The 19016-nt window shown below is 37.3% G+C and overlaps 1 protein-coding gene across 1 annotated transcript in view; it reads right to left on the bottom strand.

Moving 5' to 3' along the window:
• The window catches only part of Rpp21 (ribonuclease P protein subunit Rpp21), a 114311-nt gene that overhangs the window by 61139 nt on the left and 34156 nt on the right, over positions 1–19016 (bottom strand). The window lies entirely within an intron of this gene.

Raw genomic sequence — 19016 nt, 5'->3', positions numbered from 1 at the left:
AACTCACACAAGGTTTATTGGTCGAAGATATTATAATTATTGCTCGTTGACAATAATAATTGTTTTACCTACATATTAAAATATCATAAACTGTCACATTGTGTTAAAGTTAATACTAGAAAGTAACATTTTTAAATACATTACATCGTAATATATTGTGGAGTATAAACGTCACTTCAAATATTTAGCATTGTTTGATAACATAAATGTGCCTGAAATGACTATTTTTAATTAGAAACGTGATTTTCTGGCAAAATTATCTGCACAGAAGCCGTGCGTTGATGTCAATCACTGCAATGTGCAAATTGAAAAATATCCACAGTTACATTGTTTGAATTTGATTCATGAAGCTAATATTATGGACTATTTATTTCCTTTTAAAGGCTATTTGGTCATGCTATCAGTGTACAGGGAAAATATCTCTAGAAGAATAAGTACTGTAACATCCTCTCTGTACACACAGAAAACTAAATACATCAAATGTATTTGATGCACCAGAAACGCATCGATTGATGTACCAAAGCGCGTTTTTTTCCCTTTGCCAAGAACCAGGTTTACCGTTTGCATTTTTGTGTGTCATTTGTAAAACTAACACCAGTGGGAGAGGTGTACTTTAATTCATCAGTTGGTGCATCTTCCTCGATGATGCACTTAAACATTTGGTCTGTTCTACAGACTTTATGCATTTTTTATTCAATTATGCATTTACCTTTTTGTGTGAATCTTGGCCAACCTGTTGTTTTCTCCAAAACACTACCCGAAAGCAGTGGAAAATATTGATATGTAACGACCCCCCAATTAAACTTGGCATCGTATGTTTCAAGTTACAACGAAACAGAAAGCTTGTTATTTTTATTGTTAATAAGAGTAAAAATCAAGTTCAGTTAGTATTCGAAGAGAATAACCAAAGTTAAAACTGCGTTAGATTGAAAGAATCATGTGAAGTACAGGAACCAGGTTTTTCATATTCTGCCACTTTTTTTTTTACTTTTAATGAACTATCATGCAATGAAAATTATTGTATTTATTAATTACGTCATGCAAATGGCATAGTAAGTCTGTTAGTAGCTATTATGAATGAAAAGATGTGTAAGGCAGATGTTTCTCTGAACGGGTTAAGATATGCAAGCGGAGACCAATAGTGGAAAGTTGCATCTACTCCAGTAGCCAGTCTTGATCCCTTGATTGATCTGAATTGTTCCAAGTGCAGTGAATTTCCGAATTAACGTTTTGGGCGAGATTAGCAAAGAAATGTTAGGTTTCCAGGAAAACGTGAAATCTGATATCTGACTTTTCACAAGATATATTTGTGATTGTGTAAACAAACATCTATCCTACGAAAATACCAACTACTTTAATGTCAAGAGAATTAATAACCCCTTTACCGTCATTACCCGAACCCCAAATGGAATTCTCTAGCACGGTACTAGACTTACATCATCATTCAAAATTCTGATGTTACGTAGCTTGGAAAGTAAGCGACACCTACATCTGTGTGGTATTTCTAGTTGTGATAGCGAAAAAGGGATTATCTTTTCAATTTTACAAATCGCCTGTTTTAATACTTAATGCAACCTTTTTACAAGAAAATCAGTGTGAAAACAAACAAAATTCCTTTTTTCTTCAAAATATGACATTTCTTGCACAATAAAAGATTTATAAGAGAGAAAGGACGCTAGCACAAGAGAGAGGGAATGAAGCACTTGACAGCTTGAAGCTTCCCACTAATGTATTCCGCTTGCATTTCTTAACCTGTTCAGACAAACAACTTTTTATTCATAATAGCTACTAACGGACTTACTATGCCATTTGCATGATGTAAATATAATAATAAATACAAAAATTTTTATTGCATGATAGTTCATTAAAAGTAAATACCTATTTAATGGTAACCAATAGCATAAATTTACCTTTCTTGTCCAAATTCCCTCTGTTATGCATGGAATATCAATCTCGAATTTTTTTTGCAGTTACCTCTCATGGAGATCGCTTTGTGCTGTAAATATCAAATTTCTATTAGGTCCCCCACCAGAGATATAGGGGCTCAAATTATAAAAATAAATGAAAAACTAACATTTTCTAAGAGCTATATCTAAAAGAGGAAACCAAAAGCAAATATTTTCTGCCTAAACTTTGGATGTATATGTTTCCTCTAAAAAAAATTATAGCTCTGATGAGACATTAGTTCCTTATTAAAGAAAATCCTAAACTTTGATTTTTCTTCAAAATTGAATATCAGTTTTGGCCATAAATTTCAACTATTTGCATTTGAGATGGTGGAAAAGTACAGAACATAAAATAAAGCTTTAAATACTGAAAACAATGCTTTTTAACACAGCTTTCTATCATTTTTCTTAGCTGAGTTATCATAATTATCCCAACTGTCTGCAAAGGCCAAAAATGCCGGAAGTCATGAAACAGAAAAATGGCCACCATTTTTAAACGAAGTCAAGTTTTAGAAAAATAATGCCAGCTTTGAACTACTCCTGCATTGGGGTTACAACAACAAAAATATGAAAATTTTAAAAAATGGTCAAGCAACCAGTCTTGGACTATTCGGTGTGGACTGACCCATAAGCATTCTGGACAAAAACTCTGGTTTGAGTACAATTTCTGTGAACTAAAAGTGGATAAACATCTTAGTAATGCTTCTCCCATGTATTGGAACATTTCTAACAATATTATGTGTACTCATATTAGTGGTAATTTGTGAGTGTTTTAGGGCCATTGTCAAAAATATAACTGTGTGCCAGTGGAATCAATGGTTCATTCATTGAATACTGAAATCTGTGATATTTTTATTATGAACAATATTGCCTTTCTGATTTTTTAATATTATATTGAACATGTATTGATTACGCTGTGTAACAATTTTCATTGTGGTAAAACCTGGGATTCCCTATCAAATAATTACCCGAAGTGGAGTGTTTTTTTTTTCATCACACATATTACTTTCTTTAAAGATTTTTCTACTTTCTGAGTAGGCAAGAATGGAACACAGTTATTTTACGTTAGGACTGTCCTTCTCTCCAATAATACCTAAATCATCACAATATTTCACATAGTTTCCGAGAAATGGCATATTTTGTGTCATATGGTGCGGTGCGTTCGTTCGTTCACACAATTTCTGAAGATCTTCAAATTTTCAAAAATTTGTAACTTTCAACATAGTTGTTGGACAAGTCTAATAGCTCTTTGGCTAAGTTGAAATTGATTATTTTAAAGTGTTAATGCTTACTTTGAGTCGGATACATTGTCCAAGGGACTTGCTTGTGGCACTGGTTTATTTTCGTTCGTTCCTTCCTGTTGTTGCAATCTGGGAGTTAAGGAGGTTATAACTTGCTTTTTCACTCGTAGGCATTGCTGTTGCATGGTGTCTAATGATGACATTCCTTGAATTACGGGAATTATTGAAACTAGGTATTATCCTTGTATTCTCCTTGAATTTTTTTTCACGAACGTGAAAAAATTGCGGCAGTTAGTAACAATTTGTATGAAAAATATACTTTCATAAAGCTTCTCATGTGTAAGGCGTTAGAAACATATCAACTTTTAAAATGATAAACAAATAACAAATTTTATTAAAAGCAAAGCCCCTCACAGTTGTGCTTTTATTTTTACCTAAGATTGTTAACAACATCACTGTACGAGGGTTGATCAGCATGCTCTGCCCCTGACTTAGAAGTTTTTTGCCAGAGGGCCATTGACTATTCTTATTTTTCAAGTCCGGGAAATACTGTGGGTGATCAACCAATTGGAATTGTGCTTTGTGTATACCGGCCACTGCACTTTTGGATGTGTGAACTGGCGTATTGTGACTTTTCACTTGAAGATTCCTCTTCTGATCTGACTGAGCATTTGCGTAACCCATTGCGCTATTTCTTTTTTTTTGGGATAGTCACTCGACAGTCGCCCATAACAATATAATTGAATCTACTGATTATTTCTTCAGTCACAACTGTCACCGGGGGTCCATTAACATGTTCATCTTCACACGATCCTTTAACCATGTCATATGAGGGGGTAGACTACCCTACTGTCTTCCTTATATCATTATAAATGTCTGTTGGTGACAGGTTTTTTTTAGCAAATATTTGATGACTGCACGAATCTCCGCTTTCTTCATTGAAATGCTTACATCTCTCACACTTCAGTCACATGTAAACAAAAATCATGAGATCAAATAAACTTGGTGGGTGTTCATGAGTAAGATAGGCCATGCAGCACACGAAAAAAAAATCCCTGCAAGAACTGGACGTGTGTCAGAGACAGAGCATGCTGATCAACCCTCGTATAAGGTGAAAAATAAAATGGAACCTTGCACTTTGATGAAACTTGGTGATTTCTACAATTTTTTCTAGCATCTTGCCGCAGGGAATTCTGGGTTATAGAAAACTCACATTAAACATACATTTTTCACATTTGTTGTAAGATGTATGTACAAGGAACTTCCATCAATGATTAGCGTAAAATCTTAACACAAGTGATTTTTTTATATTTTTTACCCTTGAAGTTTTGGCATTACACACACGTTAATTTTGTATTGGTGATTGAGTAGCTGTGGGTTGTAATATATGATCTGGAGAGCTTAGATACATTTTCATTATTGACTTGGTTCATTTTTTAAAAAACTGGATTTGAAAATTCAGGCACCTGTTGAGAACTAGTAAATTGAATTATTATTTTTAAGTCCGCTTTATGCACAGATGGCTAATCGAGACTGGACCTATAGTTTATAGTGGGATGCGAGTCACTGTGCATTGCGTCGGTAAATGCTGAATGTGAGTACACTTTTTACAATTTATGTTGATTTTATTTTGTTTCAGAGAATTGAACCGTCCTGATCTTCGGAGGGAAGGGTTGGGGGAGAGGGGGGTCATCTAGTGAACGGCATCTGTTCACAGTATTTTATACAAACCGGTTTGTCTTAATAGCATATGATTATTAACATGAGCGATTGGAGGGAGGGGGGGTATGGCCTACGTATGCTTGATATCTTCTGTTATTTCTTCAATTCATTAAACAATGTCGCTTGAAATAAGAGCAGTGCTGAAAGTGATCAAGAAACGAAAAATAAATTGACTGGGAAACTGGTAAGATGGAACTGCTTGCTAAAGCAGGAATGTCAGATGATAGATGATATTAAATTAAGTGGATCATACACTGACATGACAGGTAAGGTGCAAGTCGGAAAATCTTGGAGGTTGCAGTAAAAAACTTGTCAATGAATGATGTATTTTGCTAATTTTGTTTTTCTGCCACCTTTGGCTAATCGCGAAGGTTAGGATAAGTTATGATCGGATGAAAATCATAAAGGGATACTCACAATGAGCGCTCGTACCCAAGCAGAAAACGCGCTGGGCTACAGAGCCGATAAGACAGATGAGTATATATATATATACAGGGTGCTCGGAAATTCCCCTTACAAACTCCTAGGGCTAGTAGAGGGGACTGAGTAGACAATATTTGGAATAGGAACCCATGTCCGGAAACGTACCGTATCGTACCCAAGGTATTGGGTAAGAAGTGTAAAGTCTTAGCATAGCAGGTAGCAGAGAAAGGAATGCTGAATAAGTAATCAGGCAAAGGTCAGGTGATTGACTTGGAAGGCGTATGTGGCATGAGTGTTGGGATTGTCAGGAGGTGTGATCAGTTGGCGAGGATACGAGAGAGAGCAAGGACTGCGGATTGTGAGAGAAAAGCAAAGTGGAGAACGATTATTGAACGATGGTGTGTGATTTGATCGATGTCTGACAGGGAGGTCAGACAGTGACATTTGAGAGGACAAGTGTAGGAACAATCATTATCTATTTGTAAGGTAAGTAATATCCTTTTCTAAACCAATCCATATCGGTTCAGTCATGGAGAGTATAAAACCCATATCTAACCTAAGTTAATTTCTATCGCCATTCCTTTAAATGTAACCTCTTGCATTTATCACATTTAGGCCAAGCGAGTGATAACCATCTGAGAGATGAATGAGAAATAACTACATCACCCAATTCAATCTAGAGCTTCTTGGTTCGATCCCAAACGCAGCATGGGAGTTGCGTTACGGTACCGTTTCCGTGCTACAACCATGACAATATGTTGGATCTACCTGTGTTGGTATGCAACCGGGTAGGCAGTACATGACGTCAGAAGATCACCTGATGGAACATGACGTCTACCCTGCCGCGGTATCCTGCCTGGAGCACCATTCACGTGCTTGTTTGTGAATAGGCCGAGGTGGTCCAACCGCGTGGCCCACACTATCGCCGGATTTAACGCCATTGGACTATTTCTTGTGGGGTCGTATGAAGAGCATGGTGTACAAGACTCCTGTAGAGACAGAGGGGTCGCTGCACAAGAGCTTGACAGGGCACCAGAGCTTGACAGGGCACCAGGTGTGATGGAGCGAGTACACCGGAACATGGTTCGTCAGTACTATGTGTGCAACGACGTTGGTGGTCTTCACATCGAGCCACTGTTGTAGTTGAGCAGTGCCGTATGTGACACATCCAATGCAGAAGACAGAAACAAATTGTTGCGTTCCACTGTCGACACAAGTGTTGTTGTGATCAATGAATAGTACGTTTCTTTTTTGTTCCCTTGACATTGTTAACAAATAAATTTGTTTGTATTATGTACTGAGTCACACGTCATTCAATTCTGTACCTTACGTAACACCTCATTTGACATGGTTGTAATAAATGATTACACTTTATGTTATCAGGTGATCTTCTGACGTCATGTACTGCCTACCCGGTTGCATACCAACACAGGCACATCCGACACATTGTCATGGTTGTAGCACGGAAACGGTACGTTTCCGGACATGGGTTCCTATTCCAAATATTGTCTACTCAGTCCCCTCTACTAGCCCTAGGAGTTTGTAAGGGGAATTTCCGAGCACCCTGTATATATATATATATATATATATATATATATATATACACACACACACACACACACACACACACACATATATATATATATATACATATAGGCATCGATATCGGTATGGATATTTGTTCAGAATTTGTTCAGAGTGGTATCGGGTCAGCCCTAATAATATTATATGTGCCTGAAAATTGGAACAATTAAAACTAGTTCAAAATATTGATTAATATTAGTGGGTGAGTATTTCCACTCCCAATTATAAGCATTGATTTACCAGATTTTTGCTTTACTATAATACTCTAAAATTACCTGCTAAGTAATCGCAAAATGCAGTTTCGTCTCAAAATATTGTAACATAATAAAAAAGTCGAATTTTACATAACTTACAGGATAAATTAGACTCCGCCAAAGTGTGACGTCACACTTGCGGATCCCGCGAGCGATCAAAAATCAGGGAAAGTATCGGCCGGTATCGTTAAATAAAATCGAACAGATACGTTCCGGTTACAGTGACATCGGCCGATACTGATCGGCTCAAATATACTCACACAGTGGGCTCTCTTTAATTCGAATTACTAGGTAATTCGAACAGAAGTTTATTTCCCTTGAAACCATATTTAATGATGTGATGTTTATGTTAATTCGAATTTTGAATCATTCTGACTTTTTTGTGTCCCATTGGAGTTATAATTAAAATTACACTGTATATGTTTATAGGTGTAATATACTTTTATCAAATTTTGTGAACTTTAATAATTCGTTTGGTTAACATGCAAAGTTGAAGACAATAATACTTATTTATTAGTACGGCTAGGATTTTCATGACTTAGCACATTTTTTTGGTAAGGGTGATGTGTTCCCTACATATATAGAAATTCATACTGTAAAGAAACTAACTGAATTAAGGCGCTTTTTAAGGGCATATTTGGCAATTTCTACGTGACAAAGCATATTTTGATGGATTTTCGGTCATATTCAGCATATTTTCGCTTTTTCAAGAAATATACAATCATTTTCCAAGTGGATTCGTTTTTACTCCCATTTTCAGTCGAGGGTTCTTTTCAACTCCAGCAAAATCTTTTTCATTTTTAATTGAAAATTTACAGTGCATTGTGCATTTCAACTCATCAGGGCCGATAAAGTGAACTAAAAATAGTATGTATATGATAATATTTCAGCATAAGTTAGATAATTATGTTTGAAACAGTCTAGTTATAAGGGAATATTTTTCAAATTATAGTGCATATTTTGTAAAAGTTTAGGTCATATTTTGGTGATTTTTAGTTCATAAAAATCCTAGCCCTATTTATCAGTATGTTAAATCATTATGGGATGGTGTGGAAAGTTATGTAAAATTACCTGGAAAAGTTAGTATTTTTAGGATTTGGAAAAGTAGTGGAATCTCTATTTTCCCCTCAAAGTCAGCTTTTTTCCCACGGCTGTAACTCGGCAAAGACGCATTTCCGAAACTTTTCCCCACCGCATTACATAACCGAGCATTAGTTACCCACTCTACGTTGCAGCGAGTGTGCTGCTATAATAATGTCGACACCACTATTGCTTACCAAGATGGCAGAGTTGTGTACACGCCAGCTAGTAATCAATAGAGCCTGGATTAGATTCCCGCCGGAGGCACCGAGCGAGTGTATTTCGGGTCCCAAATGAAATGACCACGTTCCATGTTGACTGGGGTTCGCACAGGCAATCGCTTCTGATGACCAGAATCGATAAATCTGACATAACTAATTTCCTATTGCAGCATGCAGCTCTCTAACCATACGTTCAGTGGCAATGTGTTCAGCTATGCGGCGGTAGATTTATCGCGATGATTTGCGTTCAGCACATTCCTTATTAATAACTTTATTACCTCCGACAATATCGTTATGATTTTTATTCCGGTTTGCTCTTTTTGCTAGATTTCACCCAAAAAGTTGTGGATGGATTTTGCCGATCTCCGTAGCGGAGTGGTTAGCACGCCGCGCTTCGACTCCAGGGGTGGAATCCCGGCCTTGGCATGGGTGTATTTTGTGAACGGATCCAAAATTCCCAAAATGTGAGAAGTTAGCAAGTCACCCTCCAGTTGGGTGCCAATGGACTTAAAAACACCCCATCCCGGTCGTGCTCCACGCGATTATACACTGCGTCCGTTTTGGCTCCGGGCCGAGATAGCGCGTGGCATGGCGCAGATGCCGGCATTTTCGTCCCATAACGTCTCCCTTATTTACGCATATATCTTTACCATGTAGACAATTATATTTATATTGCATTATGAGTACTAACCTGTGTTATAGTAGTTGTTCAAGCGCTATCTCGGCCCAGAGCCAAAACGAACGCACTGTATTTTCCCCATAAGATTAACATACCTAAAATATAGGCATCCCCGTCGAGCTTGCCCATTGACCCTCAAAGGGTGTCATAACTATTTTTTTTTTACTTGAGCTCAAAAGGTAATGAGGGAATCACAGAGTCATAAGATATATATTCAAGCAAAAACATCACATTGGACATTTATGATTGATTGATTGATTGATTTAGTTTATTTTACTTCGCGTTTTGTGCCTCTTGGCTAATTTGCGAAGATGGGGATGAGTGATGAAACGATGAAATTGATGAACGGACATTCACAAACAACCAAGCCCGACCGGGATTCGAACCCGGGACCCTTGGCGTTAACCACTCGGCCACAGGGTCGGGCATTGGACATTTATGTATGACATTATGTGAATATATAAAAAGAGTACAAGTCACAACTTAACTTGCCTGTTAGGCAAGTACTTAACATCATACTCATAAAGGTATGTACAGAGTGAGTCAAAAGTACCTTAACGCCCCTACAAAATTGAAATAGTTATGCTGAGTAGAGTGACGTGCCCAGGATTTTCGAAAGGGAAGGGTTATGTGTACATTTTTTAAGTAGTCAGTCCTCATTTTGCCATATTTTCCTGCCTTTGACGATTTTTTTAGGAACACTGGACCAAAAGGGAGCGGGGGTATAACCCCCACCAACCCCCCCCCCTTGGGCACGCCACTGGTGGTCATGATAGAAAACCTGGAAAAGTCATGGAAATTTACTGTTTTTCTGGAAAAATCAAAATGTTTGTAGTTCGTACGGCGTCACTACTGTAGGATTCAAGATGAAAAACCTATGTCTATGGAGTAGCATAAATTCTTATTCACTCTCGTGAGATGAGAAAATCAAACGACACAGATGCAAATATCGTCGACCCTCAACTTTGAGGAAACCAAGGGTGGAAAATAAATAAGGGCGCCTGAAAATTTTCACCTTGCGCCTACATTTTTAAATTTATTTCTAATTTTATAAAATTACCTTTTTATTTTAAAATAACGCACAGTATGTGTTTTTTTTATGTTTTGTGAGTATTCTGTGCACTCTTATTGTATGAATGTATATTGATATTGTAATATAATATTAATGTATTACGTGTATCATTAAATCAGAATAATAATATCACTATTAAGTACTTTGCTAGTAGAATTTTAAAATCTGTTAGAGTTGGCCATATACAGGGTGGGCCAAAAGAAGGTATACATTATCCCATCACAAATATACTATATACTGTATTTTGTGGCGCTGGAGCAAGTGCCCCAGTCCCCTCTCGGTCTTTCAGGGCATGTTGGGTGGGACTTCTCTCTTTTTTTCTTTCAACTTAAAAAAAATTAATAATGTTGGTTTAATTCCTCTACTGTGTTAATCTATTTCTAATGATGGATTATAATTTTATAACGAGTTGCCGAGTTCTAACTAACTGTCTAGCATTCTTAAGCCCGAAGGTTTATGGCCGCAGCAACACAAGCCTTCCATCTGTCTCTATTCTGGGCAAAATCAATCTATCAATCATTTCCATCCTTACCGATTTCCTTTAGGTCAATCTCAACGTTATCTCTCCATCTTCGTCTTGGGTTTCCTACAGGTAAAAACTAAATATGCTCACCAAGGCAGAAATTTATTTTATTATAAAACATAAACTAAAAGTAACGTTTCAACCTTCTAGCAAGATCTTCTCTGTTATAAGTACAAATGTAACCAGGTACACAACAGGACGAAATATACACACACAAAAATACTCCCCTCCAGACTATTAGAAAGTAGTTCTGGAACAATCTAGCAGGAGGCTTTCCCTTGTCAACTGTATTTTCACCTGAAAGAGAATGTCACTGGACTCTTTATCTCACGCTGTATTTCCTTCATTCTTCTTCCTTCTTCTCTCCTCTTTCTCTCTTGTCCTTTCCACTCTTTCTAACACCTTCTTCCATTCTTTGTTTAACTTCAGTCCCCCATTCCAGTTCATTGTGTCTTCTTCACCTTTCTTCTCTATTTCCTTGGACTCCTTCCATTGTACTTGGTACAGAGTCTGAAGAAGACCTTGCTAGAAGGTTGAAACGTTACGTTTAGTTTGTTTTATAATAAAATAAATTTCTGCCTTGGTCAGCATATTTAGTTTTTATATCATGGAAACAAGGCTTAATAGGTGTTATAATTCCTACAGGTCTCTTACCATCAGGTTTCCCATCAAGAATCCTGCAAACTTTTCTTTCCTCTCCCATTCGTGCCACATGGCCTGCCCATCTAAATCTTCTTGATTTCATTTTAATTATTCTAATAACATTTGGGCATGAATAGAAATTATGAAGTTCTAAATTATGTAACCTTCTTCATTCACCTGCCTCCTCATTCCTATTAGGTCCAAATATTTTTTTTCTAAAATGAATATAAATGTTCACTTATCACGACTTTTAATCTCGACATTTTTTTTCTTTTTCAGGTAAGTTCAACCATTCTTGACTTTGGCTGTTCTTCAGTTGGTAAGGACTCATAGGCCTGTAACCACTGGATGATAAGGATGCTTTACACAATTGGTTGTTTTCATGGGAATGGATAGGGGTCCCGGGTTCGTTACCCGGTGGAGGCACATAGTGTTTCGGATCCCACTATAAACTGTAGGTCCAGTCCCGATTAGCCTTACTGCGCACAAAGTGGACTTAAAACACCAAATCAAACCAATCATATGAATGGATTACTACACGTGAAGGTATCAAGTTATATATCATGCATGGACAGGGATATGTTCTGACAGAGAATAGATTTTTGGCGATGTGTCGTCCAGTGGTTCCCAAAGTGTGCGCCGCGGCTAGCTTACAGGGGCGCTACGAGATGTTCCAATATATTCACTGAAATGATATTATTGGCCAAATGTTTTGTGCTTATTTACACATAAAATGTTTCTGAATTTGAAAAATGTGTTTATTTGTAACTTAAGGCAAGCAACCTGACAACACTAACTGAGCGTTGCAAGTGTTAGATAGGCCTACATTCTGACTTGGGCACCATGGAAAAATCTTGAAACACTAAGGGCGCCGTGAAGCGAAAAAGTTTGGGAACCCCTGTCTAGACGATATATCGTCACGATATTTTAGCGATATATATCGTGTCGGCGCATAGTCGTGCGCAGGCCCTCTGATTAGGAGGGGCAAGAGCCTTGATGAAAGTTCAGTGGGGAAAGAAAAACCCCATGTTATGTCACTAGTTTTAATTTCATTGCATTGGTGGGTGTATATATATATACAGGGTGTCATTTTAATGGCGCCCACGGACCACAGATTCTTATAGAGGACATCAAAACAAACAACTTTTCTGAATAACATTTTTCTCGTTGGTGCGTCGATTCGACGCTACAGCCGTTCAAAAAAGACAGTTTTGCCGCCTGGATGCTGGCCACCCAACAGAACATTTGATCGTATATGTGACGTCATTTCCTGCGGCGAAACAGCACACGGCAGGGTTGCAAGTAACACGCAAATTTTGTGAAAAATGACAAACTACCAACCACATTATTAGCTGCAAAACGAAGCGAGAAACGCGTCCAGTAGACCGAACATCATAGCCTAGCAACCAGAAGATATGCAGTCATCTCCGGGAAAGGAAGAAGTGAACCAACGATAGGAAAATGGTGAAAAACGTATTCAAAATGAAGTGTCAATATCGAAATTTGTCTCAGCCTACATATCAAATATCAACAACAATAAATTTTATTGGACTTACAGCTTACATGTGGCTGTCTACGCCCAGCTACATGTCAAATATTTGCCAATTTCGTTGCAAGGTTGATATCTGCAGGTTTGTGTTCAGATGCCTTGTGGTACTTTTGTGTAGATAACGGAAGTATCCGAGGTTTACGTTGTTACATTACGACTAAAACACGTACAACCACATTAACAATGTAATGATGAATCGGTAGCGAATATACTGCCCTGTTCATAGTTGCAAACTATTACATGTGTATCCGGTGCATTGATAAACACTCGTTGGAGAGCTTGTATTACTATTACTTATATCCCCTGTATTTTCAACCATTTTTGCCACTTGCCTCATAATGCCCTGAATATACATTATATTATGTGTTACTTACCTTTGGAATTTTGAGTGCTTTCTTTCCTATTTTGTTATCTGTTCAGTGTGTCACAGACAACTAGTATCAGAAGGACGAATTGGATAGATTAAATTGTAGATGCCAACTTAGTAACTACATTTGCAAATATTTGACATCTAAGCCGAGACAAAATTCGATATGTCCATTTCAATTTGAATTATATTTCCTTTCTACCCTTTTTCGTATCGTTTGTTTACTTCCTGTTAGGTTACAGAACGTGTTTTCTCGTTTTGTTTTACGGTACATAATATAGACACACACACAAACTCCCGACGCCCGCTACCTACGGCTCTAAACTTGACAAGACAGTAAGTCAAAGAAGACATTGCGAGCGAAACGAGCAAGAAAATTTTACATAATTGTATTTTTATTTGAATAACAATTAATATCGAGGGAGCAATTGCCCCTTTGTGCCCCCCCCCCCTTTTTGCAGGTGCTCTTGGCCGTCTGGAAGGAATAACAAGAAAGACGTGAAAACTAATTCCATCTTGAGTATCCTTTTGTTCTGCTTCTCTTAGATTTTACTAGTATTGCTTTCTTTTACCTCAATGTTTGCCCCCCTTGAATTGATTCCGTCAAAGATTGTGGAGGGGCAATGCTCATTGCTCCCCTGTGGTTGCACCACTGCACACCATTCCCCAGTAGTTGCATTGAACTTTTATCGGCTTGAAAATACTTGATTTCCTTTAAGAGTATAATATCGTTTAAATAAATCGAATGTGGACGTCCATTATTAAGGGGGGCAATTGTCCCCCCCCCCGTGCGCACGCCTATGTGTCGACGATATATCGTCACGATATTTTGGCGATACATTTCGTGGAGACGATATATCGCCGATATCACGATATCGTATCGTATCGTCTGTGACGATATTTTCTTGACGATATGGACGGGTTAAAGTTACAGTGGTGTAAGTCACTTTGTTAAAAAGAAAGAAAACAGTCTGACTCACAGCACTTTTCTGATCAACACAACAGCTGTTTCCTTTATCACTAGACCTTAAACTCTCATCTGTTGACAGTTGAATGAATCTCTGATTTAGTGCACGTCCTCTGTTAACAGATTAACTTATCTCGATCTGGTTTCTATGTCTGTTTTTTTTTTTTTTTTTTAAAGTGACTTACACCACTGTAACTTTAACCCGGCCATATATCGCAATATCAAGTTTCCGATATCGTCCATCTCGTAAGGAGCCATTCATAAACTTATAATGTATGCTCATCATACTTTACATATTTGTTTTATAAAAACAAAAACAAAATAAATATTGACCCATCGAACAAGTTATTGTCGCGATCTTTTTGGGAGTGTCCTTTCATCAATTTGATCGTCGCGAGTAGCGAAAAGTATGACAAATATGTACCTGCAAGACAATTTGCCATTATTCTGCCTTTCTAGACAGAACGTAGACCTTTGCAGATATGTAAATTCACAAAAAGAAGTGATTTCATAAGATGACCCCATCCAAATTCAATCGCGACCGTTTTTTTTTAAATGAGCAGCATAGTCCTTTGTGTATTTCTTATCATTACCGTTTCAAGCAGCAGATACCGGTTCGTTTGACTAAGGAAGAAGTGATAGACCGCTAGGTTCGAAAATATCCGTTTCAGATATAATCAGTTGAATTGCCATTTTGAAAATAATCCAGGAAACAACATTGAGAAAAATGTTAAGAGAGTAATATTTCATGTAAGGGGGCGTATTTACATTTTTGGAACTACAACTAGCTACTTTTAACAGTGAGTAGCTGCAATTACAACAGACTTACTTATTTGCAGTAGAAGTAACGCTGTCAAAAGTTACTTTCTGATACTTAAATTGTTAACTTGAAAATTTGTAACGTGAAGGAAGAGCTAATTTTGGCAACTCTGTTCCCAACTACGTATTATCTTCTCTGGATTCTAAGATGAAAGACTTATCGCTAGGCTGTTGCAATTCTTCATTTATAACTGCACTTGGACTTGTGTTTTGTTCCATTATTTTTGTAATAATATTAACATATGAAGTTTTTTATTATTATTTTATTATTATAATTTATTCCTTGTTTTGGATGGCGAAGTTAAGGCACAAGCCTTTTCTTCCACTTAACCATCTCTATTTTACATTTTATAAATTGATTTTTATAGCTAACTGTTTGTGAAATAATAAAAACCAAAAACCTTAAGATACCAAATAATGAAATATATAAAAAACTAAGAACATTAAGATACCAAAAAAGAAAAAAACAAGAAAAAGAAAATAAAAACACGCAAAGAAACAAAAAATGAAAACAGAAAAATACATACACACTAAGAAAAGTAAAAAAAATACTGGTAAAACATAAACACACACACAACAAACATACTGAAATTACAGAAAAAGTCCCTGGATGTTGGTCCTACAAGTTTACACGAAGGTTTATATATTATGTACCAGAGACAAATAAACCACATGTAAGTCTTCATACATGTATTTTATTACAGTTAATGATTACTGTGTATAATTCGTTTGCAAGAAATTTTCCAGAAAACTGCTTGTTCTGATTTTCCTGCCTGGCTAGGAAGAAAATGTGAGATGTTGGGGTAATTTTAATTGAAACTTATCAAAATGAGTTCTCAAATAAACCAATAGGACACATATATTTACAATAACAAAATTTTGATATTTCAAAATGACGTTTGGGGCCCAACCTTCGCTAAAACTTCATGTCTAGGAAACTTGTCATGGGAAAATAGTACGAAAATAACAACTTAGATTGTAGCTTTCGACATGTGTATCAATTACGACTACTGCATTTACAAAATATTAATTTTAGCAGAATGTTATCGAACACATTGAACTCTCATAGTAGAAAATTGTAATTATTCATATGATTATTTTTCACAAAATATATGCAGATGTGGCAGAATCATTAAAACCACACAAAAATAGTAAATTTGCAAAATTTTGCTACACTATATGCATGCAAAATAATATTTTAATTATTTATATGCAATTTCAGGCAACTAATAATGTTTTTCAGTATTATTGCGATAGAGGGAAATAAAGTTCTTTCATGGAGGTCATGGGATATACCCCTAACGCAAATGTTATTAAAACACTAGAAATTTGGGGGAGTTAGGGCCCCGCCAAGTTACACGTATGTGATACACGAATGATGTCGCTTAAATTTCCTTGCAAAAAATGAAAGTAAGAGGCAATGGACAAAAGTTAATGTCATTTGCGAATTCAGCACTTCAAACTGTATAAAGAACGATTTTTTTCCTATAAAAATAATCATACTACAGCAGTGACATTTTGGCATAGTCTCGGGAGAGTCTCGCCCCTGTGGTCCAATGCCTGGCTACGCCATCGGGCAACCGTGTATTAAGAATGCTGATTTGTGTTCAAGGAGTTGTCATCTTCACATTTTCCATGGCACAATTTACAAATTATGGTTACTTATAATACACATGCGCTGAGAACAGCCGACGAGTTCACAAGAAAAGTATGAAAGACATCAATATGTACAGGGTCAATGAAGTTACTAATAAGTTGTGTTTTATACAGCGTAGTGATACACTTGTATTTTGAATTGTATATTCTGCAAATATGCTGTATAAAGAAACAAACTGGCGGAGTACTAATTGAGTTGCCGCCAAGGTATTCAACCATGTAGCGACAGCGTCTTTAAGTTCCGTGGCAAAGTGGCATTCATCACGTCATTACCTTACACTTCCGTTATTTGCTTATGAATTTCACTGGCACAAACTTTTCTCGCATTCAGAAACCTTACCACACTCCGCACCTCACACTTAGTGGATTCTCAATTTTGTCGCACATGTTAAGGCGAGGAGATACAGTTACGCACCATGTATGCATTTATTTGAATATCGTCGGAATGGGCAATGCTACTGAAGAAAAACGTGGGGGTACAAGAGAGTATGAATTTCTCCACATGTGGCAGGTCGAAGCGTTTTTCAAAGTTGATTATTAACCTAGATACGACCTGTAAAAAATATGACGAATAAGAATTTTCGGAATCCCATGTATTCCTTATGGGGGAATGAACTTTAACATCAAGTTACGGCTAATCAAATGGGAGTTTCGACTTTTCTTCTGGGCAATCACTTCATCAAACTGCCCTCTTCCCGTTGATATAATTTTCTATTCCATCGGAAGTTTGATATTCCCAAGATAACAAATCAAAAAATACTCCCATATGCCCAATGCATTTCTCCTTGCAACCTGGCAGTGTTGCCAAACCTGGTGCGCATAAAAGAACTAAATTTCACCTTAAATGGAGTTAAAACTGACTTTCAAGGAGCTAGATTTACGAAGTGCTTCCTAGAGTAATGTTACCGTTAGCTCTAAATTGATGACAATTTAATCTTAGTTTTCACCATCTAGATCCGGCGGCACCACCCATCTCATGGTCGTACGAAATCGAAAATAAAGGATTCCCTGATAACAATATTATGCCAATTTCACGTCAACACGGAGCTATAAAAAAAATAGCTGGGGATATAAGAGGGGATGGGGCGACGCAGCCAATATAACAATATCACGTCACGTGCAAAATGTATAATCATGGCAAAAGTTGGTCTATGTGGACCGGAAGCAGTGATGGTATCATAGTGAGGCACGGGGGCGGGCGCCCCAGTTCACAGGCAAACGATTGCACGAAAGAGCCAGATCTGACGCCAAGAGAGCTAAGTTGGCAACACTGCCTGCGGCGGCTGATGAACTCAAAGACTATATGGTTGAATACCTTGGCGGCAACCGAGTACAATGACGGTAGCAACAAACTGGTATCACTCTATAATAAGTGCTTGAATTGGTATGGCGAATAGCTATGTGGAAGAGTAGTGTGTAGTTTGTGTACTACAGAGTGTCCGAAAAGTCACGCAACCCGGTGTTTACGACCGTATAACGGAATAGCGAAACGGAATGAGAAGAAACGCTTTTTGCCAAGAGAATGCCCTGTATATTGGGAAAATTTAGAGAGACAAACATATGTAAGAACATGCATGTTTTAATAACAAATAAGCAAAGTGTTGCCAAAGGCGGAAAAAAAATATTTGCAAATCGTGTGTATTGATGCACAGAACTCATTGAGGTAAATTATTGCAACATTTCACAATACCAACGAACAATTTGGATGGCCATCTATTGAATTTGACAGAAAAAGAACTTTGACGAAGTTTCAAAAACATTGCAGAAGGGAATAAATGGGCTGTTCCAAAAATCGATGTTTTCACAATATTACGAAGGACACTGGCAACACTGTTGGTGTCACGTGTCACTAACAGACGTGTTTCACCTCAGGCTATCACACTAAGGCACTTTTAACGACAAAGGAGAAAGTTGGTTATTTTCGAACATATGCAATAAATTACATACACCTTGCAACCCTGAAATGTCGGTACCACTAAATGCTTCTCTTACGCAAGAATATGACGATGTTCGGATATATTCTTCAACAATAAACACTCCTTCCTGTGTAGAATATGGCATTTTAAAAACACACACGACGTCAGCATAAGTAGACACAATCTGGAATGCCGTTCGCGGCAAACAGCAACCACCTAAGGCACAGATAACATAACAATTGATACACGTTCTTCTGTACCGACATTTCAGGGTTGCAAGGTGTATGTAATTTATTGCATATGTTCGAGAATAACCAACTTTCTCCTTTGTCGTTAAAAGTGCCTTAGTGTGATA

Source organism: Lepisma saccharinum, chromosome 7, assembly GCF_977018435.1.
Source record: "Lepisma saccharinum chromosome 7, izLepSacc3.1, whole genome shotgun sequence".
Classification (NCBI taxonomy): Eukaryota; Metazoa; Arthropoda; class Insecta; order Zygentoma; family Lepismatidae; genus Lepisma; species Lepisma saccharinum.
This window is presented reverse-complemented; position numbering and strand designations above follow the sequence as displayed.